This window comes from Grus americana, chromosome 1 (genome assembly GCF_028858705.1).
Source record: "Grus americana isolate bGruAme1 chromosome 1, bGruAme1.mat, whole genome shotgun sequence".
NCBI lineage: Eukaryota > Metazoa > Chordata > Aves > Gruiformes > Gruidae > Grus > Grus americana.
Window position 1 is genome coordinate 129,540,803 of NC_072852.1, and position 25,820 is coordinate 129,566,622.

Below are 25,820 nucleotides of genomic sequence, written 5' to 3' on the forward strand. Positions count from 1 at the left end.
ATATTGGACTCAATCTGGCAAGCCGAATGAAACGGCTTCACTGGAACTACTCTAAGCTTATTCCTGATGTAGCACAGAGCTCTGACAGGAGTTTCTGTGTGAAATCAGTTCACCCTTGCTTTGGTTAGTGCTATTTCCCATCAGCAAACACAAGTATCTTCAGAGCTGGCAACAATCTCCTGCATTAAACAAAGCTAGGGAGACCACAAGTCTCCAGGCGACGAGTCGTGCCGGGCACGGAGTCCACTGGCCAGGTGTATTCCTGCGGCCGGCTGTGACGGGGGAAACGCTGCCGGCATCGCCGCTGAGCTCTGTGTTCCGGCCGCGGGCAAAAGCCATCAGCTGGAATTAGCCCAAAGGATGGCACTGAGCACGGCTTGTCAGTTCTAGTAATGAGACTTAAAACAAAGGGCAGAGGTTTCGTGCGTGAAACCCCAGATCCCCTCGCCCCTGGGATTATCCCCCGGTGAAACGGGAACTGCCCTGCTTCGGCGTTCCCTTTGGAAAAGCTACTCTTCGCAAAGGCAGTACAGCAGGTGATGGCCCTGCACCGGCAGGCAAACGCACCGCGGGAAGTAAGAGAAACTTGCTGCTCAGATTTTAAGATTCCCAAATCTATTTCACTACACACTGAGGCCAGCAGCAGTCTTTTCAGCAGCTCCTCGGGCACTGGATTAAGATTTGATGAACAGGAGCCAACATGGGGTTAAAGTTCAGCATCTAAACCAGAAAGACCTACTGCTATTAATATTTTTGTTCTGTTAACGAAGTGGGTTACACTTGAACCCTGGCAAAAAGGTAAAACACAAGCTACCTTTGATTTATGCCCATCCATACTTTATGTACAATTAATTCAGGCAACATGGAAAAAGAAGATGATGAATAGTGAAGTTACCTTAAATTAAAAAGACTGATTAGTATTTAGGAAACAGGCAGCTGACCCAGCCACCCCCAGTAGTATGACTCACAGCACTATTTTCATATTTGTGCTATTTAGCATCTAAAGACCTTAGCTGAGAGTCCTGTTCTGCTAAGAACTTGCATTAAGTACTGTGAAATTATCTTCCCTGATTAATTTTCTACAGAAAAGAAAATGTTTTCATTAAAATTTTACATGTAAAATGTCATCTTTTGATTTAATCCTCCCAAAATCTAAGTACTAAATAAAAAAAAAAAAAAGAAAAAACCCACCCTCTAACCAACATGGAAATGACATTTTTTTTCTGGAGGAAAGCAAATATTTTCCGTGATTTTCAAGAGCCAGCAGAAAATTGAATTTTCACTGAGGTAGGGAGAAGAAATTGACATTAACTCTTCCTCTAACCCTACTCCATATATAATAAAATAGAGATCTTAAACAAAGAGTTTATATTATAGAATCATAGAATCATAGAATGGTTTGGTTTGGAAGGAACCTCAAAGATCACCTAGTTCCAACCCCCCTGCCATGAGCAGGGACACCCTCCACCAGACCAGGTTGCCCAAAGCCCCATCCAACCTGGCCTTGAACACTTCCAGGGAGGGGGCATCCACAACATCTTATAAACAGATGAAACACATAAAAAGACAAGAAGGCAGGAGGTGTTTCTGTGTTGCAAAGTTTAGAGCCTGGAAACTGAAGTATGGACAAATTTAGTAAAGTTTTACAAAGAAGAAATCCTTGGAACTAGTGAAAGGGACTGATTTCAGGCCTTGGAAGACCAATACCTTCAAATTATTTTTATTAAGTATCAACAGACCTGGGAAAGTAGTATGGTAAAGCAGTAACTGGAATTAAATGTCACTCATCTGTAATTTTATTTTTATTTGTCTTATGTTGAAGTACTCCAAATTCATTGCTAAGGACTTGTTTCTTTGTTCCTATCAGGAACATTCAGAAAGGGGAAAAGTTTATAGTGATAGCACGGATCCTAAAGTTAGTGCCCGGCCCTCGGTTGCCCCTGGAGGAACAACTCCCTTCAGTAATGACAGAGAGGGCCTCTGGTTTTGTGAACCTTTGTGGAAACCAATCTTCCTTTGCTACCTACCCTAATTATTTCTATCTTTGCTCCAAACCTGCAAAACTAATTTTAATATGCTGAAGAAATAAAAGACATACGTTACATTAGCTAATATGGAAGCCTTAAGCATTAAGTACTACTACAAATGGACACAATCCAGATAAAACACTAATTAACAAAGGTCCCTTGCATGTGAACAGCCATAAATACATGTACAGTGTCTGTCCATTGAGCCATGTGATTGTCCTTTAATAGAATATACATTATAAAGCACTAAAGAGGCAATAGGAAGGAGGCTATGTTAATCTAACTAAAGATTAAAACGTATCTATAATTTGATCAACCTGCTGAATTTTTAGAAAGAACTAGCTCAGGATGTACACTGATACTGCATGTATTTTTAGTGATTAATTTGTAAAGGGCTTTATGATTTTCCCATCATAGCAACTGAAAGCACTGGAGACCCACAATGGCCTGACAACCTTTCAAGAATCCAGACATTCCTTTCTACGAAGAAATAAAATATGAGAGTCGCATATCTTTTAACGATGGAAATTGATGGGACTGACTATGCTGTCAATAACACAGTAAAGCTTTACTGAATTCTATTAAAGTTTACAAGATTTTATTTTTCTAATCAATGTTAATGTATTAAAAATAAGAAGCAGTGTGAGGCTTTTTTCACAGAAACTAACACAAATGAGAAAATTAGATGATAAAGCTGGAGATTGATCAAAAACCTACTGAGTGCAGTGGGCATCTTTCCATTTCCTTCAGTGGGTTTTGGATCAGGACTTTAGTAATGAGGACTTAAACAGCCAAATTAGGTTGCCCAGTCAGCACTAATAAAGTCTTTATTAAGCAGTACCGCAATTGCCGGATTTGTGAACTTGATAGGTAGTGAAGAACTATGGTGTCGTGGTTTTACCCCAGCTGAGCACCACGCAGCCGCTTGCTCACTCCCCCCCATCAAGATGGGGAAGAGAATCGGAAGGGCAAAAGTGAGAAAACTCGTGGGTTGAGATACAGACAGTTCAACAGGTAAAGCAAAAGCCGTGCACACAAGCAAAGCAAGATAAGGGATTCATTCCCCACTTCCCATGGGCAGGCAGGGGTTCAGCCATCCCCAGGAAAGCAGAGCTCCATCACGCCTAACGGGGACTTGGGAAGACAAACACCATCAGTCTGAATGCTGCCCCCCTTCCTCTCCCTCTTCCCCAAGCTCCTTATAAACTGAGCATGACATCATACGGTATGGAATATCCCTTTGGTCAGTTGGGGTCACCTGTCCTGTGTGTGTCTCCTTCCAACTCCTTGTGCACCCCCAGCCATCCTGCTGGCAGGGTGTTGAGAGAAGCAGCAAAGGCCTTGGCTCTGTGTAAGCACTGCTCAACAACAACAGGTCCCTATAACAAAAACACCTCTATATTATCAACACTGTTTCCAGCGAAACCCAAAACATAGCCCCATACTAGCTGCTAGGAAGAAAATTAACCCTCTCAGCTGAAACCAGGACATACGGTCACAGGAACACATTTACAGTCCACCTAGCCAGACAGCAGGCCTCCAAAGGAAGCCAGTAGCAAATCCGTTGGATGAAGCATCCTGTAACACTTTAGGTATCACAGATGCGGACATCCATTGATTACATGGTGATATCACAGACGCACACATCCATTGATTACACGGTGACTGGAAGTTAGCAGGTGGTCCTTGGGGTACACAAGGTGATAGCCTTCTTATCTAACTATCTGTTACACAGGCTGATATCTTCTTACCTAACTATCCATTAAAATGCAAAAATTTAAAATTTTGTTTTTATTCATGGACTTACCCAAGCTATTCTATTCTACTAGATCTCTCTCTTCACTGTACCTTTGCCAATAAGAGACAAAGAATTTGAATAAACTATGCAAAGGAGTGCTTTCCTTTACTCATTTTAGATTTGTCACAAATTAATTTTATTGGTCATCGGGAAAACAATATATAAGAGAACCCAAAGTATCTTTCAATAGCCTTCAGTATTCCCTACTGCATCCCCTGTTCTTCCATGTCATATCTTCCTCTTTTCTGAATAATACAAAACCTTCATCTCTTTCTTCAGATGGGAATCTTTTCATGTAGAAGTCTTTTCTTTTTCCTGTCATTCTCTGGTCCTTTCTTCTTTCCTTAATAGCTCTCTGGATAAGAAGTGACCAAAGGCAGACACTTTATTCGTACCGAATATGAGAGTCAACAGCTGCTACAGCAATTGTTACACAAAAAATACTAAACAAAGTTTTGCATTCCTTTAATTTTACATATATAGCTTTCTTCTGCTATGAACTGAGCAAATACTCTGATCGAGCTTTTCCATAATAAAGGACAAGAAACTTTCAATTGTATCTGTTGTTCTGTTGGAGAGGTATACGGGAAACATTCAGATTGTACCTTCCAAAGTGTGACCATGTATATTTCTAAAATAACAGATGATACCATATAGCCCTGAATGGTGATCTTTGATAGTCCTTTCAAAGTATGTTTTAGTTTTGGCATTCCAAAATAAATTCGTGTTGTCTTCATATAAGCTGCATTTACAATCATTAAAAAAGAAATTAAATCAACCCTCAAAACCAGCTACTATCTCATGGCACGTTTGAATTGTGTTATGTTTCCTATATTTAGCATAAGAAATAACTAGAGTATTTTCTCTTTATGGCTTGCTCTCAGTCTTCCTCTGTGTATATATGTGAGTAAATACATATGTATGCCTACATATATGTAGGCATACATATTTGTGCATATGTGTGTGTACATAACTAAATATATATATATATGTATATAGAGACATTGCCAGTCAGTGAATCTGATTTAACATTGGTGTAAGCACACCAACTTCAGCTCTGGGACCGCCCCCCCCCAAAGAAATGTCTAGTAGAAAGTTCACAGGCCTCTCCTCTTTTGTAAGAGGACATGATGAATAAAGTAAACTCCATGTGTAATAAATATGCAGATCTTATTGCTAGATTGATACATAGACATACACACACATCTCCATTATGCATACAACTTGCCGAAAAGGAAATGACATGCATTTCCAGTCATGTTATTTCAAATGAGCAAAGGTAAGATTTCCTGCAAAAAAAGTTTAAATCTGGGAGGAGACAGCCAGAAAGCATTGAAGAGAAGTTGAGGATGCAGGAATGCCAAGGTGCTATATGGTAACAGCTGTGCTCTGCTGCCATCCTGAAATTCTGTGCACTGAACAGCAACCTGACAGACACAGGGCTAAAATTGTTGCCAGGGATCAGTGCCACACAAAAGCATCCCGGCCAAACACATCCCTCTGCAGACATAGTGGCTCCATCCCAAGGTTTCCATCATACCGACAGATCTTCTTGGTGTAGGAATTATCCTCGAGGCATATGATCCACTGAGCTCAGAGTCAAATCCAGTAGAGACGCACTGCCAAACGGATGTAGACAGGGACGAACGTACACACAGGTCCCTTACACGGTTCCGGCACAGCAATTCTTGGTCTGAGGCAACTGGTCAGGGAACCCAGACGGGTCGCTGCCAGTTAAACTCACTCCTAACCTCACCAGCAGAAGCCTTTCCCTGTGCGTTATAGCGATGCACGTTACTATGACTTCATTTTCTTTGAAACAGTCTAAACTTTTGGCTGGGATTGAGTTTACTGAAATTGGTACTGACAGTCCAAGCACGCATTATTAAGTGGAACTTAATAGGTGAAAGTGAGATATCGAGGTTATACGTGGCAGTGGCACTAGCTTTGTAAGAGGCCGTCTTGTAAGAGCATTGTGAGATTTTTGCTGGAAATTCCAACAGTTTGTGCTTTGTCAGAGAAAAAATTGATTCTTGTAAAATATCTGTCTTTTCTAAAGTATCCAACAGGAAACATTCTTTCTCTCATGTTCCTGCCACTAATTTATTATTTTATGGAGAAGGACCTCAAGTTACCTCAACTGAGAGATCAGTCTCATGGTGCGACCAGAAACATGCATGTAAATGAAAAGGTGATGGCCCTCACACTGAAGAGTTTAAGAATTCCCAAAAAAATTAGAGCAGTGGGAGTTGGGAATTGCAGTAACTTTAAGTATCTGGGTCTCACTAGTGAAGAACAGAGAAAAGGTATATGGAAATATACCCCATCTCTGAAGAGACAGGAGCTACATCACCAATGTCTGTATATTTATACGCTTTTCTGCCCCCTTTTTTAACCCATTCTGCTAGTCTCCATTTTGTTCCTCTTTTGTAATGCACTATTCATTGAGGACAGCTGTGAAGAGCCAGAGAACAGAAAACTTTCTGACACCACTAGCCATTCAATCACCCAGTAGTACTACCCCTTGTCCACCTGCTGATTGTATAGATTTGTATAGATTGTATTGGTCTTCTCAATGTGTGAAATAGGTTTCTGCATTTCTTCTCAGAAGCTACCTGAGTACTTCCTAAATTAGGCCCTAAAGGAAAAATAAAATTGAAATAGTATCTATTGCATTGGCAAAAATCTAAAAGTTTTCATTTTCTCCCTTTCTCCTTCTTCATCTCCAATCGAAAATTCTGTGTGGGTAATAGCTGCCATTGATGCCATGACCACTGAAGGACTATTGTATGTCTGTGTGCTGTTCTTATAAACATTAAATTTCTAAGCACAGAAAGCAGTAAGACTGATATCCTCGGTTCGTTTGTTCAGACCTAGTTATCGAGGCATAAACAGTGTGCTGTGTAACACCATGAAATGACCTAGGAGTGCCTATAATACACAGGTACAGTGAGACCTAGAAAAACAGAGTACCCAATGTTAAAACAGAGAACCAGCACTACCTGATCTCCTTGCCCCGGTCTTACATAGCTTTGGCAAATAACGCAGGATTTTCGCCTTTTGCAATAGAACGGAGTTCCGTATGTGACTACCTTAGAGAAACATGCAAAGCTTGAATATTACATTAAAAACCCACAACCTTTCATCTTCATTCTTCCCCCTTCCCCCCCTCCACAAGAGCTTTCTTCCAAATGTGCATTAATTTTAAGCTATCACAAGTAAAATTCATTGCTGCATTTGGTCTGGTTTTAAGAATATGAAAACAATACAGAAGTGCATGCAAAATGATAGGTTAAATGATCCCTCCTGAGTCACTGTGGTTCATCATCTCATAGTTAATTACATTTTAAAATAAAACAAGCATACACTTTAACCGACAGAGCATAATGGCTGCTTTGGTGCTGCTGTACATGTGGATGTAAAGACTTAAAGAAACACATGGATTACTGACCTGGCAGGCCATGACGGTAATCCAAAACAGCCGTTATGGTCTCTAATGTAAATTCTTCTTATTTCACGGACCCCTGACACAACGGATGGCAACAAGATAAAGGTTTATAATAGAAATGCTGACACAACCTTATCTATAGCTGTGCAAATGGTGCCACTATAATTAAACTTTACAACTTGAGCACCACTAGCTAAGTTGCTAGTTTTTAATCATATTAATCAGAGTTTGGATGTTTCAATTGCCATATATTATCATGCAGCGTATACTATAAAAATAAGAAGAATCCCAGCTGCTAAAGATCATAGCTGTTACGAAACACAGAAGTATATCCAAACACTTCTCTGTAAGTGCAAATATACCGAACTGAAAACCTCAGTCGGTTATCCAGTTTTTGCTTTGTTTCCGAGTACATGGGTTTGACATAATAGCCACAGAAAGTACTCTGAATACATTACAAGAATATCACTGAATAGTAAAAAAAGCTTCATTAAGATCTGCCCCTTATGTTTCAAATTTTCCTATCAGCAGTAAAACAAGTCTACTGTCTTCAGTGATAACGCCAGTCAGAAGCCTGCTCTTTCAGAGGGAGGCACTGAGATTATTCTTCATGCACTGCTGTTTTCTTTAAAAGCCGGCTTCCCAGCGCTAGCGAGGAGTGGGTGGCAAAACTCTTACTGCTTTCAGTGGTCTGAGATTTGGAGCCTGGGAATGTTTTATGTAAATATTTCTCCTCACATTTTCTCTTCATTTGTCCGAGTGATTTACAGTTTTACTTCAGCAAGGAAAGTTTCCTCTCGAAAAGCTATATTTGGTGCAAACTGAATGGATATTGCATTGGAGCTGAAACTCTCTATTTTTACCAAGTGGGTATTGCTAACTACAACAATGAAATTAATCTATGAATAAAACTCGGTTGCTTACTGCTCTCTGTTACCCTGAATTTGCAAATCCTTGCGTGCTGCACGCCACTTTATATGTACCATGTGATATATTCCCACACTGGCAATGCCTCCTCTTTTACAGCACCAGTTTTATAACACTTTCTGGTAGACAATTGTGCTTTCCTTTAGGATGGGTGGTACAGGTATGTAGCTTGTATGTCACAAGAAGCCCGGTAAGGAATTAAAGGGAAAGAGCATGCCTGTAATCGTGTGTGGTGGAACAGAGTATGCCATGGACATTTCTGAAAATTATAAGAGCTATAGCAATGCATAGGAGTTGCCGTAGTGTTATTCTGACCCCTGAAGGATGGAAACAGAGTTAACTTCATATCCTTTTTTTCCAATTTACTGAGTATACTCTATGAATGTCAAACTCTAAACTACGTTAGCAGGATTTATTAGTGCTTGCCCAGACTTATCCTCCAGAAATATGAAAATAGTCATGAACTAATGGCAAACCAACTTTAAAATACTGATTTTTTTCAGAGAAGCAGAGGAAAAATTATTTTTTTCAGGCTGGTTCCATGGCAAAATCACTGTGAGTTTGATAGTATACTAAATCTAGCAGGTACGTGAAGATCATGTTTATCAAGAGATGTAAATCCCACTCTGCCCTCACCTCTTCTTAACTGAAAAGTATTTTAGTGAAATTTTGCTGGAATTAATTCAGAGTGAAGTAGGGAAGGACATAGGCTGGTGACGATAAGATCACTCATTTCAGCTGAGTTAAGATTTCACCAGGCTTACATTTTTCAGAAAATGCATCCATGAGAGGTACGGGGCCTCAGCAGTGCCTTTGCGAGCTTATCTGTCTTCAAGGAGTACTCTTCAACAACCACCCCCCACCACCCCGAACAGATAGGAATAGTGATTTATGATTCTAAAATGGATATTAAAGTACATCCTGATACTACTATCTTTGTGGACAATTTGCTAAAAAAGTCCATTTGAGTTAAACCGATGGGACCCCTGTCACACCTTTGCTCTTCACCTGTTCACTTCCGAGATGCTTTAAATGTGTTAACAGACCACCTTATAGGTTCCCTGCAAACGTAACAGGTAGATTAGGCTGTTGTATCTGACAATACTTTTTTTCTAAAAAGTCAGTCATGCTGTACTCTAAAACCCAGAAGCAGCATCCTGCTAAAGCTGCGAGGCAGTCATTGCACACACCAAGAGAGACGACGCTCTCTATGTTAAGCGCCGCACATACTCAGGGTGAAGCAGCACCAGCTCTGCTTCGAGCACTGGAAGAGGGGTCAGCAGAACGACGTGTTTGGAGGTAGGCGACAGCGAGGGGGGAGGAGGATCAATTTTAATTTCGGTTTTGTTCCTCCTCCGCTCAGCTGTTGCCATGCACTGAAGTCCCAGGTTGCCGTGTGACCTTGCCGAGGAGCACGCAGCCGGATCTGCTCAATGGGACCATTGTGCAGCCTTGCAGGGGCTTTTCTGGAGCCCTCTGCGCGGGTGTGGCTGAATTAGCAACTAGGCAGCCTCCTCCTCCTCCGTGAACTCCCTGTCCCAGAGAAACTCCGCCAGGAGCACACCGATGCAAAAAAGCAGCCTGCAAGAGGCAAACCCCTTGTCAGGAGCTGAGCAAGGATCTCCCCTCCTCTGCCCGGGTCTCCATCCCCCGCTGCCGGGAGCATTACAAAGTTAACCCAAGTGATCAATACACTATATGAGCATATTATTCCACTATCGGCGACTGATGCCACTGATGTAATCAAGTTACATAATCGCCGTCTTTGCACAAATACATCCATCTTCCTACAGATAGATCTGCATATCTTCTTCCATCCATTATGCATGAACCCACCAGCAGTACATAAGGGTATACATTTTCACACACGCTATATAACTTTAGCATTGCAGTGCATTGCACTGCACAACGTCATCACTATCGATTCCCTCAACCTTCCCCCATTCCCTCTATCAGAATTGATTTTGCAGAGAAAGATTACCAATGTGCACTGCCTGGATCCCTTTAAATCTTTAAAGGCTGAAGTGCTTCCCCTGCTCGCTTCTGCTCCTAAGACGACGATCTTTTCTCTCCTTTTTCTCCCTGTCTCGCTTCACACCACAACTAACAGAGGAATTAATTCACACACAGTCCCTCAGCCAGATGCATATATGTATGAAATACCGAAGATAGCATCTCTGGAAATCTTCAACTCCCATACACGTGGTCTGAGGTTTCAGTAAGTAAGTTATTGGGTGAAAAAAATATTTTATGAGAGCAGGGGGATGAGAGATTTTCAGGCTAGTGACATTTATGGTATTTCTTTACTATCAAGATGAGATTTTTTTCCCCTTACTGTCCCTCGGTTTATAATTTCCTTGCAGGATTTACAGGAACAGTTGTAATCCCAAATTACCAGTGGCATTTAACCACCTTAGCACCAGAGCACTGTATCATGATTAATAAGGATCGCCACCTTAAAGTTTAACAACTTGAAAAGCAGGATTTCTCTACCTCCATTGCAGCTATGAAATGCAGCAGAATGCTGCACAGAGTTGGAAACATTTGTTTTAACCAGCGCATGGGATCCGATCTTGTATTAAATAGATTCCATCACGGAGAGCTTCTTCACTATCACATAGCCTTTACAGTCAAATAATTACCACCGGGGTAAAAAAAAAAAAAAAAAAAAAAGAAAAGAAAAGAAAAGAAAAAGAGGGAAAACGAAAGACTCCTTGCTTTTACGGTACTCTCCCAAATCCAGAGGGTGCAAGAATAGAGAGGGAGGAGAAGATTTATTTATTTTTTTAATCGCAAAAAGCACTCACCAGAAGACCTACTGCAGTTATTCCGCTCAACTGCCAATAACGGCTGGAGCCCCTCGCATCAGGGTAATGCAGCAATCCCGAAAGTACCCATTTCAATCACACGCCACCAAGTTTAGCAATGCCGGGCTTTTGCCTGGATAAAATGACCTTACCCACAGGAGCCTCCCGAAATATCCCTCCGGTGCGATCAGTCAGCGGGGCGAGTGCCGGTCACCACACTGCGCACTCGGCCGGAGAAGCCCCGTGTTTACTCCTGGGGCTGAGCTGGCCGCGAGTGCCGCGGACGCGGCGCCCATCCATCCACCGCTGCCAGCTCCGCCGCGGGCGCAGGTAATTCCATACAGACTTCGGCGGCCCCCCCGCCCCCCCTCCCCGAGTCGCCCCTTCCTTCCTAGTTCAGAAAGTGCCCGCGTCGCCGACAGGAGGTACCATCCAGGTGCGGCGGGGGGAGGAGGGGAGGAGGGGGCGGCCGGCTTGGGGGCCCCCGCGCCGCCCGCGGGCAGCTCCGCGCCCACCGCGCCGCCGCCGAGGGCCGGATCCCGGGCTGCCGCGCAAGTATCCGGCGAGCGGCGGTCCAGAGGGGTTTCCTGGTGCTGGGCGGTTGTGGGGAAAGCGCTTGGGGAGGGGGGGGGACGACACGACACCGGGGGAGGGTGCTTCCCGGGTCCTAGCACCCTCACCGCCGCGCAAAAAAAAAAAAAAAAAAAAAAAGGGGGGGGGGAGGTGTGGGGAAAAAATCTCCAAAGGGAAAAAAAGAAAGGAAAAAAAAAATCAGTTGTCCGCTTGCCCCGAATGATACTAATCCCCGGTGAAAATGACAAGTGATCAGCAAAGAAGAGGAGGTCTTGATTGATAACCACAATCCACCCAAAATATCCTAAGGAGCAGAGGAAGAGAGGGAGAGAGGGACAGAGGCGAGAGAAACTGCAGTGCATAAATGATTCCCGTGTTTCTACGAGATGGGCTCGTTTGGCGGAACGCGCCCTCCGCCGGGCCGCCAGCCGGCAAGGAGGTGCCGTTACTGCCACCCCATGGACGCCTCGGCACTCGCCCGGCCGCGCACCCACACCCGTTTCGCCAGCGCCAGTGTCGGAGGAGGGTTTTTTTGGGGTTGGTTTTTTGTTTTTTTTTTTTTTTGTTTTTGTTTTTTTTTTTTTTCTGGGGGGTGGGAGTGGGTGGGGAAAGGAGGGAGCGAGAGGAGGAGGGCCCTTCGGAAGGGATCCTGGAGAAACTCCTGGGTAGCGGGCCTTCTTCCCTCCGCCCCGGCGCCTCCCGCCTCCCCGCGCCGCCTCGGCCCGCAGCGCTGGGGCTGGGGCCGGAGCCGGGGCCGGGGCCGCGCTTCGCTGCCCGGGGCAGGGGCAGGGGTTGAAGCAGGGCCTGGGGCAGAGGCAGGGGCTGGGGCACAGGCAGGAGGCTGAGCGCCGGGCGCGCAACATGCGCGGGGGTCAGCCTGGTTCTCTTTTCCTGTTGTGGTTTATTCACCCCCTCCCCTTCCCCCTTCCCCTCCGGTTTCCGAAGCGAAGTGTTGTTTTAGGAGAGATGATACATTATCTATTCTTGGATTTTTATAAGGCAAACTGTGGGCCTCGCTGTTGCCATGGGATCTTCTTTGTGCGAACTCTCTGAACTGTGTGGGAACAGTTTTATTTCCTTCCTTTTTTTTTTCTCCTTCTCCTCTGTAACTCTTCTGAAGATATGTATCAAAATGTAACTGCATTATTGCCAATTAAGATTAACAGCAGCTGCAAGGTGCATCTAATTAGGAATGTTAATTACTTCATGAAATAAATAGGCATTTGCAGGTGTTTATAATACTGAACAAATGTTCTGTAAAACATAACTCTGTAAAATTCTGATGCTCCCCCCACTAAATTTGATCGCGTTCCTGCACAAAGGGGCAGGGAAGTAGACACCCCCTCTTCCATAGCACTAGCCCTGCAGGCGCGCACTCACAGGAAGAGAGATGCGGAGTTGCCTGTCCATAGGTAGATGGTTGGGTCAGAGGCATCTCATACTCTTACGACCCATTGCGTGGAGTGGGAGGGTGGGGGAAAGGGAAATACCTGAGCAGCGTGAGATAAACGTGTACAGTTACATGTCTGCTTATGCCTGTGTAAATGGTACTCTCCAAAACAGGGACAAAGACGAGGCAACGTTCAGTTACCACTAAATCCATCCTGGCTTCCTTGTAGGACCATAGTGAAGAATCCGAAGTGCTACAGTTGTTAAACCCCCAACATCTTACAAGAGAAGAGACAAAAGAAAAGCAGCACGTAGGAAAGTGTGATTTTATTATGGAACATGATAAAGGATTATCGATAGGCAGATAATGTGCAATGCAGAGTCAGTGGGCTGCAGGAGAGGTGGGAGCTGTTGCAGAATTTGTGGAGCTCGCTCGCACCCCACCCCACCTCTCCTTATGATTACAGAATGACATTCCTCATGTTGGATAAAAAATAGAAGAAACCAAAAATGAATGCAGCAACCAATAGTCAAAATTCATTTTTAAAACACAGAAATTAATGTGACTGGTTAAACCCAGCATTCAGATACTACTATGATGAGTGATCCATATGCGTGGGTCGGTAAAAGAGACATGAAAAACTTTATGGGATTCTCTTTGTGGATCAGTACAGGGCATTTTAAGTTAGCTAAATGACTCATACTGTCTAGTTTAGAAAGCTGGTTTGTGCACTTGATTTAGAAGCCCAGGCATCCCAGCCATTTGAGAGAGGGAAAGGCTCCCAACTTCGATTCTCAACACTATCCTTTGGGAGAGCTTCTTTCTTGCCATTGGGGAGTCATCCCGGACTCCCAGCACAGGCACCCTTGTTACATGATGTCAAGAGTCTTGTTCATGCCCGGACAGAACGATGAGTGCTCGAGGGGATTCGTGCTCTGCAGTGGCAGAGAGTAGGAAGGAGGGACTTGGGGTTCACACGTCAGCCAGGCACTTGGCGCATTTGTGTTCAGTTCCTGATGTTTTACAGATTTCTCTTCCACCGACAGGCAAGTCATTTAATCTCTCTGTGCTTTTGTTCCTTCTCTGTATAATGTGAGTTAACACTGTTCTTATTCACAAGGGTGCAGTGAAGATAAAAAAGGCATTAATGTTTGTGAGGTGTTCATATACAGTGGTCATGGGAGCTATATAAGTTCCCAGAGAGGCTGATTAAGGGTCTGGCAGGAGAAAGGGAAAATTAAAAAGGGTGAAAGCCAAAAGATGTGAACAAAATACAATGTAATTGCTAAAATGGCCGAAACCAGACTAGTAACACAGAAAAGCTGTAGACCGTTCACACATGCAGAATACAAACCGTCTGCATTCTTGAGTTAAATTCATTCCTGGGTTAAGGAAACGGGATTTGGTCCATTTCTCAGTTACTGAATTGCTATGAATAGCAATGCAGTTGTATGGACGCAAGTAAAAGAGATTTTAGATATTATTTTTTTCCTCAGCCGCACACTGACTCTCTATTTGGCTTTGTCCTCCCGTTAGTTAGTATGGCATGTATAACATAGCAGGGAATCTCCTTTGTCTTCATCATGACTTGAGTGTTTTCAAGATATTACACTGAAGACAGAAGCCAAGTCTTACCTGTTTTCTAAACTTTCTTCTAATTCCATGGCATTCAATGCATGCAGACTGGGTTAATATGAACGAGCAGTGTACCTTGTACCTGCACTGTGTGTATGATCTTGAAGCATCATGTCCCTTGAAGTAAGGAAGAGGCAGAAACTGCATCCTTATCTATACTTCAGTAAGTGACTTTAAAAGGATTATCCCATCTAATGTGTATTACAGAAAGCCAAAACAGTGCAGTCAAAGTAAACTTCCTTTTCTAAAAGTAATACATATTTAAAATGAAAGGGCTGACAGAGTATATGGCTCAGAAGAGTGCTAACATCATGCAGAATGCTTTCAGTTAGTAAATGCAATCTGCTCGAATGGGTAGTACCCAAGAGCTAATACCATCCCTTAGCTGCACAGTGTCCTTCAAAACTTCCTGGCCTTGTGCTCACCTTGCTGGCAGGTCTGTCCAGACGGTCGAAAGACTGGCAGGGCTTGATTTCTTACTACCTATCTGTGGCCTTCAGGTATTAAATAATGTTTCCATCTGTATAGTTATTTCCCACTTTTTAACAATGGGAGAATCAGGCTAAGTAATACGAAACACCAGCACTTGCACATTCTCTTGCTTAGTGTGCATATATAATAGAACTATGACATGATCTAAATCTAACAGCATGGAAAACAAGCATAGTGTTTTAGATGAAAAAAATAATGAAATCAAAATTTCCAAAATATGCCTTCACTCCCCCACTGAAAGCGCTAAACAGCAGCCTTGCTCATGTAAAAATCTACATCTGAACCCTGTAAACTGCAATCTCAATCTAATTACTAAACAGTTTCAGTAAACCAAAAAGGTCAGCATTTTATTTATCTTTTTTTTCTTTTCCCTTTTCAAAACACAATTGCATTGATCTTATTAAAAACTAGCTTCCCTTTTTGTCCACTTTTGGCATGACTAAGTAGTCTGGAATGCTTCAGAGAGAACAAAGTAAAACCTGAAAACTGCTATCTGGTTAACTTCTCTGATTCTCCTTGAATTCTTGTGTATTTTTTATATTTTTAATTCATTTATATACTAAATTTACTTATGTTGTGTGTTTTATATATTGTATGTTATATATTACGTAATTTTTAATAAGTGCAGGCAAGATTGTTCAAGAGAGCAGATATTTTAAAAAGTGAAATCCATAATTCCATGTCACATGAAAATTTCAAAAGCAATTTCCTTTACAGAGGAGCCTGACTCTAAAGAAAACATATCTAGACAGGCAATAATACTTATAGCTAAGAGATTTAATCACAACAATTTTTGTTTATAGTCTTAACTGCAAATTGCATTTTTCTCTGCCTGTACTACATATACCTTTCCATGAGTATAAGCATGCTGTGCTCACCGCTGAGCTCCGTTGTCCCAGATGCTCCAGTTTTACCATGCTTTTCTTGTTGGTACCATTTCTGTGTGACTAATCCAACAGCTTTGTGCAGAGCACGTCAGACAGCTCAGGCTATTTGATACAGAGCTCTGCCAGGGCCTTGCTGTCTATATATGCAGCTGAGACAAGCCTTCCTCTGTCGGGTAGGCATCAGTTGTAGGTGGCCTGAACAAAGCACTACGACACCTATAGATGAAAAGTGACATTACATAAGAGCTAAATATCTTGTTACTACTTGAGTGGGAGGATACTTTCATTCAGAAAGCCATTCCTTCAAAACATGCATTTCATTGATTCTTAATGTTTAAAGAAGATAGAATTAGAAATATATATATAGATACAAAATTAGCTTGGTTGTCCTGCAATTTACTGCTTTAACCTAATTTAGCAAAGGATAATGTCAAGATAATTAAATGCTCATCTCTTGCACATTTTTAATTTTGTAGAATAAATGGTTACTTGCTGTTCCTCTAGTCTCTAATGAGAGTATCTCAAATGAAGATAATATCCATCCATAAGCTACTTAGAACATATACCCCATCTATTTAATTAAATAGTACTCTATCACAAGATGAGAAAACTAAAAAGATGGGGTGCATTCATGCATTAAAAGAGATTTGTATGTTTCATTTCAGAGTTGCTGCTTTGCTTTTTTTTTTCCCCAAAGACCTAACAGAAGGCAGTAATAAGGGATTATTTTCCTTTGAGGGTCTGTTTACTTTTAGAATCTTCAGCAATATAAAGCTCATCCAGTTCCTATAAAGTCAATAGAAGGCTGCTGCTACTTCAACAGCAGTTACAGCAGGTCTTGCACTACTGTTACCCATTCGAAGATCATAAATTGGAGATTTTAAATATAAGCATTATTTGGAAAAAAAAAATTGCGTAAGAACGATTGACCAGAGTTGGGGGGGGAGGGTCATCCACTTCGACCAGCGACGTACGCCCAGCGGCAGCCAGAACGACAGTGGTGAGAAAGGCAGGGATGATGAAAAGCAAAAGCGATACTCACATAATATACCTGCCGACTTCTGACAACCGTCAGTTCAGGGATTTTCACTTTTTTTCATGAGAAAATGCCAATCACAGGTATGAAAAGTGTTAGAAATTAAGAGACAAATGTGATCTGAATTGCAAAAAAAAAAAAAGGAAAAAGCAAGAAAACAAGCTAAACCTTGTTGAGTCATCCAGATGCTTTGTGAAAAACTGACTTTTAGTCTATTTTTTTTTTTTCATTCTAAAAATTGCCAGAAGGTGTAAAATGTGCCAGGAGAGCAGATCCCGCGGGCTGCAGCTCCCTTCTCGCTGTGCCGCTTCCCTGCCCGGGACACTGCCTGACAACTCCTCCACCGCCCGCTCTGGCCCGCTGAACCCCTCTGTCACGGAAGGATATTCTCAGGAGGAAAGGGTTGTTTTCATGGCCTCCTGCCCACCTGTGGGCAGGCCAGGGTGGGCAGCAGTGGGGCCAGCCAGGGCAGGCTGGGCTGGCGGGTGGCAGAGCAGGCCGGGACAGACCGGGGCGGGCATCGGCACAGCGGGGACCTCCCTCAGCAGCCCCATCCCACCGAGCCTGGAGGCAGCAAGCGGAGCCCAGAGAGGGAAGGTGACTGGGGCTCACCAGCTGTCTGGCAAACACTGGGCAAAGGCTGGAGCCAGGCCCAAGGTGAGTCCGGAACCCAGGAGGCTGGGCAGGGCCAGTCGGGCCTGCTGGTGCCCTCAGGGCCTGATGGCATAGATGCCTGGGCACGCATAGCGGATGACACAGTTTAAGAAATATTTGTTATGTTGTCCTGGACATCTATCAAACCTACCTGTTGTCACTCTGAGATGCAACATTGGTACTTTTTGCATGACTGAGGTTAGGTGCTCATCATGTAGTTAATGGGTGCGTACTACATATTTTCTTCCTGTGACTTCGGGGTCTTTTGTAGAAGCACTCGCTCAGCACTAAAACGACTTCTGCAGCCTCAGTGCAGCCAGACCAACCGAAATGTCAAGTCGCGTAGGTCAGCATAGCGGTGGGACTGCCAGGAGCCGGGCAGTATGGTCTTTACCCAGGTGCAGCTCCATAGGAGCAAATTCCCAAAGAAGTACAGTTACTTCCATCCTGAAGTACATTAAGTACTAAACTTTGATATGTCAAAGAGTGTGACTGACAAAACCAAAATCAAATCCAGAAACTGCCTGTGTAGATGTAAACCACTTTGAACGAAAAGAATAAAATTTAACTGGTTTAATGTTCCCGAGTAAAAATATCCTTTGGAAAGTTATGAAGCAGAATAAGAGATTGCTAAAATCAAAGCTGTGTGAATTACCTTGCAGACCTCATGAATCAATTACAATAAAGCTCGACATGTCAAAATTAATTAACCTAAGAAATGCTTGTTATTCAGTGTTGCTGATTTTCTGTCTCCCTCTTACACATGCACACATGTGTGCATACAGAGGCACTTGATTTTGTGCTTACCAGTGCACCTGATTTAGCAGCTGCAAAGGTGTATCCCAGTTATTAATATGTTATGAATATTTATCTGCAGTCAATATGTTTTGTAGCTTCATTTTGCTATTTGGATGCTGTGGGGAAATCTAGACTTCTACATACACGTATGGCCTGCCCATGTGGGAGTAACTTACCTGAGGGCAAGACAGGGACAACACACACAATTGAAAAAGGGAGAGTAAAACCAAGGTCTCCATTAGATGTGTGACAGATCTTGATTAAAATACCTGGATGGGAAGAATGTGCTAATACAGCTATATTATGAACCACCTATCTGAGATGGTGACAATGACTGTAAAGTAGATTAGAAAGATTATGAAGGGGAAAAAAAAAAGATTGTGATACAAAATCTCAGTTACTGTGTGTGTTGGGTTTGCGTGGCAAGGTTTTGGTAGTGGGGGAGCTACAGAGGTGGCTTCTGTGAGAAGCTGCTGGAAGCTCCCCCTGTGTCTGATAGAGCCAATGCCAGCCGGCTCTAAGACGGACCCGCCGCTGGCCAAGGCCAAGGCCAAGCCAATCAGCACCTCTGTGATAACATATTTAAGAAGGAAAAAAAAACAGAGAGAGCGCTTTTGCAGCCGGAGAGAGGAGTGAGAAGATGTAAGAAACTCTGCAGACACCAAGGTCAGTGCAGAAGGAGGGGCAGGAGGTGCTCCAGGTGCCAGAGCAAACATCCCCCTGCAGCCCATGGAGGAAGGATGAGGGGGTGTAGAGATTCCACCTGCAGCCCATGGAGGACCCCACGCCGGAGCAGGTGGAGGCACCTGAAGGAGGCTGTGACCCCCTGGGAAGCCCACGCTGGAGCAAGCTCCTGGCAGGACCTGTGGCCCCATGGAGAGAGGACCCCACGCCAGGGCAGGTTTGCTGGCAGGACTTGTGACCCCGTGGGGGACCCACGCTGGAGCAGTCTGCTCCTGAAGGTCTGCACCCCATGGAAGAGACCATGCTGGAGCAGTTCATGAAGGACTGTAGCCCGTGGGAAGGATTCACGTTGGAGAACTTCGTGAAGGACTGTCTCCCGTGAGAGGGACTACACGCTGGAGCAGGGGAACGATGAGAGGAGTCCTCCCCCTGAGGATGAAGAAGCGGCAGAAACACCGTGTGATGAACTGACCGTAACCCCCATTCCCCGTCCCCCTGTGCTGCTGAGGGGGGGGTGGGGCAGAGGTTGAAGCCAGGAGTGAAGTTGAGCCCAGGAAGATGGGAGGGGTGGGGGGGAGGTGTTTCAAGATTTGATTTTATTTCTCATTCCTCTACTCTGTTTTGCTTAGTAATAAATTAGGTGAATTTTCCTCTCTAAGTTCAGTCTGTTTTTTTGTCCTGTGATGATAATTAGTGAGTGATCTCTCCCTGTCCTTATCTCAACCCACAAGCTTTTCGTTACACCTTTTCTCCCGTCTAGTGAATGAGGGGAGTGAGAGAGCAGCTCTGGTGGGCACCTGGCCTCCAGCCAGGGTCAACCCACCACACTGTGTGTGGACGTGGTAAGTGTTATGGTGGAACATGACATGATTATAGTTTAGGACATAATAAACAGTTGCTCTTCGATAAAACTAAGTAGAAAACTCGTAAGAAGAGAAGCAGCTCTTTAGTTTTGAACAGTGCACAGGACCCAGTTCAAGAGCCAATTATAGAAGTGCCACTGTACAATAATCACTGTGAAGTATTCAAATGCCTGGAGCAAATCTCCCCAGATCCCTCCAAAAAGATATCAAACCAACCTCACCTTCTCTTACTGAAGTATTGCTTTACCATAAAGAGGGGCAATACCTAAAAACATGGAAGTTAGTTAAAATGCAGTTAAAAAAAAACACCCAAAAAGGTAAAAATGTTGATGCAAAGGAAACTGTTCAAAGACATCATGTTACATGCTTAGTGAAAGAACCCATCAGATCCTTAAAAAAAGGCTAGCTTCATTCAGCAAAAGAGTAAAGGGTCTTTTAGAAATTAAAAAAAATATTCTTTGAAATGTGAAAATCACAGCCCAATAATTGAAAATTATATGTAGCACATTAAATGTAAAGCTATAGCAACTCAGCCCTGACAAAAAAAAATGTTGAGAATCAACCAACTAACAGCATACAGCATAGAGAAAAAATATTTTCAAATTCATTAGAAGACGAAGTTTGTCATCATTGGTAACAGCAGATGATCCAGTAGGATGAGAAATAGTAGAAGAAGATAGAGCGTGAACAAGTTGCAAAATATTAAATTTATAGATAATATTTTTATTTTTATATTATGTATGAGATAAATAACCCTAGGATGTTAAAATAATTATTGCTACTACAGTTTGAACTCTTTTTGGTTCCGCAAAAATGTGGCAGTGTGAAGGAAACTATCAATACCACTACCAAAGTTTCTCAAAAATGTCAACTTAATATATGTCATCAACAAACAAGCAAAACATCAAGAATGACTGGGACAGAAATTGAAAACAAAACTGAAAAGAACCATTATGTCGCTGTATTAATCCATTGTGCACTTTGATCTTGAATACAACATGATTAGGCCACCCTGTCTCAAAAAAGTCATAATTAATAGTATTAAGCAAAGTAATTAGCAAGGGAATAGACAAATACAACATGTTTACTCAGAGATGGAGGAACTCTGAACATAGTAGATCTGTTTGGCTTGCAAAAGATGAAACAGAGGGAAATAAATACCAGTAAGATCTGTAAAGTTACAAGTAGTGTAAGGACCAATGTTTTCATTATACAAGAATGAGGAGGCAGCCAGTGAAATTATGATGTGGTGTGTTCAAAACAGATGCATAACAAATAAGTAAATTGTATAATTCATTCATTGCCTCAGGATGGTTTGAAGGCCAAAGTATAAATCAGTTCCAAAAGATTAAGTACATTCTTGTTGGAGAGGCCCCTCTTTTATATTAAATAATCTGACTAGAATTTCCAAGTTAGAAAATGCCTAAACTACATACTGCCAAGGTGGAAGGACATACCAGAGAAAGATCTCCGTCTGCTTCACTCGTTTCTTTCACCCTTTGCCTAGGCATCTTCTACTAGTCATTGTGAGAGACAAGACAGTGGGCTGGCTAGGTCTTTGCGCTGACTCCCTGTGCATTTTTTTTGGCTTCTACGGTATATGGACTGTGAAGATTTTGCATTTTTGGAAGAGTTAATGCACATTATGCAGGGTTAATGCAACACAGAATCTGGAAACAAATGACAAGGAATGTAGCTTGCCTGGAATTATTGCCCGTAGCATACAGGAATTTCATTTTCCATTGGTGTTTACTTCTAGCTAAAAAGAGAGTAAAAAAACTGCTGTGAGGTAAGAATTCCTGCATTGATTCAGTGCTCATTTTTACAAGTGTAAGTAAGAAGATACTATGAATGCAATAGGAAGAAGGCCAAGAGATCCTGAAAAAGGAGGAAATTCAGGCTGAATGTCAGTTCTGTCTGTCAGACACTGTTAATAAAGATATTGAGCCATATTAAGTATGCCAGTCAGTTCAAAATGGAACAAGTTACACTTTTACATTTTTTTTAAATCAGTTTATTCCTGTTCTACAACCTGTAACCTTACTAGCAGAGCTGCTAGTATTTCAGGAAGGTTAAAAATGCTGTTCGTAGCACAGAAACCTTCCTGACATTCCCTTAGTTCTGGAGTGACTAAAAAATGCATTTGTGTATGATGGCAGCATGGCAGGGTATCAGCAGCAAAGAGGTTAAAGAAAACTGGTTTTAACATGGCTGAGGGGGGTCTGTTGCTGTCTGAATCTTTCTTCCAATCTTTAGAGAAACATGAGAGCCTCGGTGGGAGAGTATTGTACACTACTGAAATGCAATGTGGCTACAGGACAATTTTACAGCATAAACAAATTTGAGGCTTCACACAGCTTAGTAAGGGGGCCAGCTTTTCCTGATGTGAATCTATAAACAATTTTGTCAAACTTTTGTTATCCATATTCTGAAATTCAGATGTCCCAGAGCCAACATTTTCTTTCTTCTGTCTTTATTTTGTATATTAAATATTGTCTTGAAATAAGAAGCAGCATAAAGAAATGCTACAATTTAAGCATGACTGTTAATAGAAGATCTGTGACAGCACAGAAAGCAAGCTGCAGACAATGAAGAAAGGAACATCAGCAATTACTAAGATTTACAAGAACAGTCCTGTATAACTTTGTTCCATAACCCTGGAAGAAACATGACTTCCATTTCAATGTATAGTTTTGCCTTGATTTATCTTAAAAATGCCAATTTGTTTCTAAGGCCAGTGTTCTTACAGGGAGCAAGAAGCTGTTCCTTACGAGAGGAGCAGTGACGGTGCAGCATTTCCTGAAAGAAGAGAGACGACTGTCAATGCAAAGGAGAAAGTTTTGTTTTCACCGGTGGAGATAGATGAATCAGAACTAGAAAGAAGAATAAAGGCAGAGGAGAGTGGTGGGGTCTGAAATGAAGGCAATGTGATCTGAATGCTGATGAAGAGGCATTGACAAGATGAAAGATCTCTCTCTGTTGCACTCTCGCCCTCTCATTTCCAGTGTGTAAAATCTGTCCTGTTGACAGACTCTTGCGCTCTTTTTATATCACAAAACTGGAACAAACAGGATTCATAATCAGTGGTGGTGGCACAGCCCCTGTGACGGATACTTGCCAAGGGAAAGCGCTCAGCAGGTGCCTCCTACTCTCCCCCACTTTTTGAGACCCTTCGGTCCATTGAACTGGACTTTGAGAATTCTTCTCTGAGTAATTCAGGCTGATTGCAAAGAAGGGAGGTCTATGAGGCTAAGTGCTGCCAATTCACATCCACTCTCCAGGGAAACACAGTATAGTTAAATACATTAGGTATTTTACTTATATGTAATTTAAGTTTATTCATAATGTAATATAATTCTCTGTTGGATGTCAGCACTCAGAGGAAATCCTGTTTTGGAAAAAAAAACAAGCAACCACCAAGCAGACGTGTCATGTTTGAAAATAAAAGGTTGACAAACTTTTAAAAAGCATAAAGTACCTTTATATTAGGTACACCGAGAACTGCTGAAGTTCTTGCTTCAACACATGCTGCTGCATTGGGGAAAATGTCACCTTGCAGCCATTGAGCCATTGGCTTTGATGGCAGTTCCTTTCAAAGAATCAGGGTCTTCCAGGTGAGTGTGGCTGTTGATCAGAACAGGGTGTGTTCTCCCACTGAATATTTTTTCACGGTGTAGGTCCAAATATAGTAACACGTCAGTATGTGTATAGCATGGACCTAAATGGGTTGTCGTATTGTGAAGTACGCAATATACAGGCCACAAAATTGTACAGTGAGATAAATAATTTTCTGAAGTTTACATGGTGTCTTAATTGTCCTACTGTATAATGGCTTTTTGTAGTACATCTGAAGCTTTTTAGTTTTCCTTCCTCTCTAGTACAGCTACTGGGAAACTGATTTCACTGGTATCAATGATGAAAATCGTGGTAACCAAGGTGCTATTTGAAATCCTGCACTCTTTCATAAAAGGCGTGTTCGCTTCTCTGGCTAATTTGCTTGACTATGAAGTAAAGAGTAAAAATTAAATTATACATTTATCTGCATGATATATAGGAGTCATGAGGTTTAGTTAGTTAATACTTGTGTAGCTTTTCATAAAGGTAAAGCACATTTGATAGTTGTTGCATATTTAACAGTAAGGAGTAGGCAGAACAGCATAGTTAGAATTTTTCAAAGACACTTATGGTAGGTTTCTCTGAAACTCAGTAGGTCTTGGATGCAGTAAAGTCTGATATACTGAGATGCCTCAATCAAAGCAATTAAATTGGTTTTAATTAGCAGATTTGTTACCTTGATATACATCTATGTGTAAACTGTTATTTCAGCATTAAAAAAAAAAGAAAAAAGTTGTTTAAATTTGCCTAAATGCAGTTTCAAAAAATAAATATGACTGCCATCGATGCAAAATTGTTAAGGACAACCCAAACAAAATTGTTAGCTTGTAGGCAGTTCCTTGGAGCATCAGACTTCGGGGTGCTGTAAAACGGTTGTAGCCTTGTATCCTCCTTTGCCATGTTAGAGCCTTGGAAAGCCAAGTTTGCTGCTGATAGCAGCCGTGTGGTAGTGTGGAGGTGTGGAAATGCTTTGAGTCTGGGCCTCTCACCTGTTTGGGAATAAAATTCAAAATTAGGTATTCCACTGAGAAGCATAAATTTGCTTTAGCAGAAACTGTAACTGCCTAACTTCACCTCCATCTCCTTTCATACTTAAGATCAAGGTGTTACAGTACTATTAGTGTGGCCTCTTATCCAAGTCAGACCTTAATCTGGCCACACCTGTGTTGAGCAAAAGGCATAAATTACAAAAGAAGCTGTTAATTTTAATGCAAGCCTTTATCTATTAGTATAATAAGGAAATTCTAATCTTTGTTATTAAATGAGTTTTGAAGATAGGGAAAATACAGCAAAAAACCTGCAAACCAAACTCAGTTTCTTTGGATTAATGCCTATTCACAGTTTCAATTCTAAAGTAATACCTGTCAGGTGGAAGGACAAATTCAAATACTAGTGTTAAAAGGCAGATTGTCATCAAATTGGCTGTTGTTGTATCTTCTATATCAAATTATGATTAGGACAATTAAAATTCCTGACAGGCTGAGAACATGTAATAGTGATATCCCATTAAAAAACCCCCAAACCTACCATAAATCACAAAAAGATGAAATATACATATCTTTTTTACAACTGCACCTACTATTAGAGTTTGGTACAAAAAGCCATTAACTAGCAGTGCATTTTCTCAGAATGTGGGGGTTCGGAGTTTATATGTCAACGAACACTTCGTCTATTTGCAATAATTTTACTATCTCTGGTCAGTACATTCACACTATTATCACACACGTTCATATTGAGTAGCAGGGATCTTTTCTTGCTGATACACAGACATACAATAGAGAAGAACTTAGCATTAATGATAAATTGAAGGATTATAGATTGAGAGTTGTTTTCAGGTCATTTGTTTCCTCTCTCCTGTTTCATTTCCCTGCAGTTCTTCCCCACAACGCCTTACGTCTCACAGATTTATTTTCTGTGGTTTGACATTACATTAAAAATAAAACCACTGAAATAAATGACCAAGATTTTACTGCCAGGTTGTTCTGAATCTATGACTTATGTTTGACCACATCTCTATGAATTTTTAAAAGACAAATACTTATATTAAAATCACCAAACAAAATTAAAAAACCCCAAACAAACCAAACCCAAGCGAAAACGAAAACCAAAATCCAACTCCTCCATAAATCAAAATCTAGTTTAGTGCTGTATCTACAATGATGGTAACAGTTTCAGGTGTTTCCACA

General features: G+C 42.0%; 1 protein-coding gene across 1 annotated transcript in view; it reads right to left on the bottom strand.

Annotated features, from left to right (window-relative positions):
- IL1RAPL1 (interleukin 1 receptor accessory protein like 1) overlaps positions 1-11,338 on the bottom strand; it is a 764,969-nt gene extending 753,631 nt beyond the window's left edge. Inside the window, exon 1 of the mRNA XM_054844310.1 lies at positions 11,160-11,338. The gene's annotated coding sequence lies outside the window, so the exon portion shown is untranslated. The remainder of the gene's footprint in view (positions 1-11,159) is intronic.
- Positions 11,339-25,820: the final 14,482 nt, after the last annotated feature.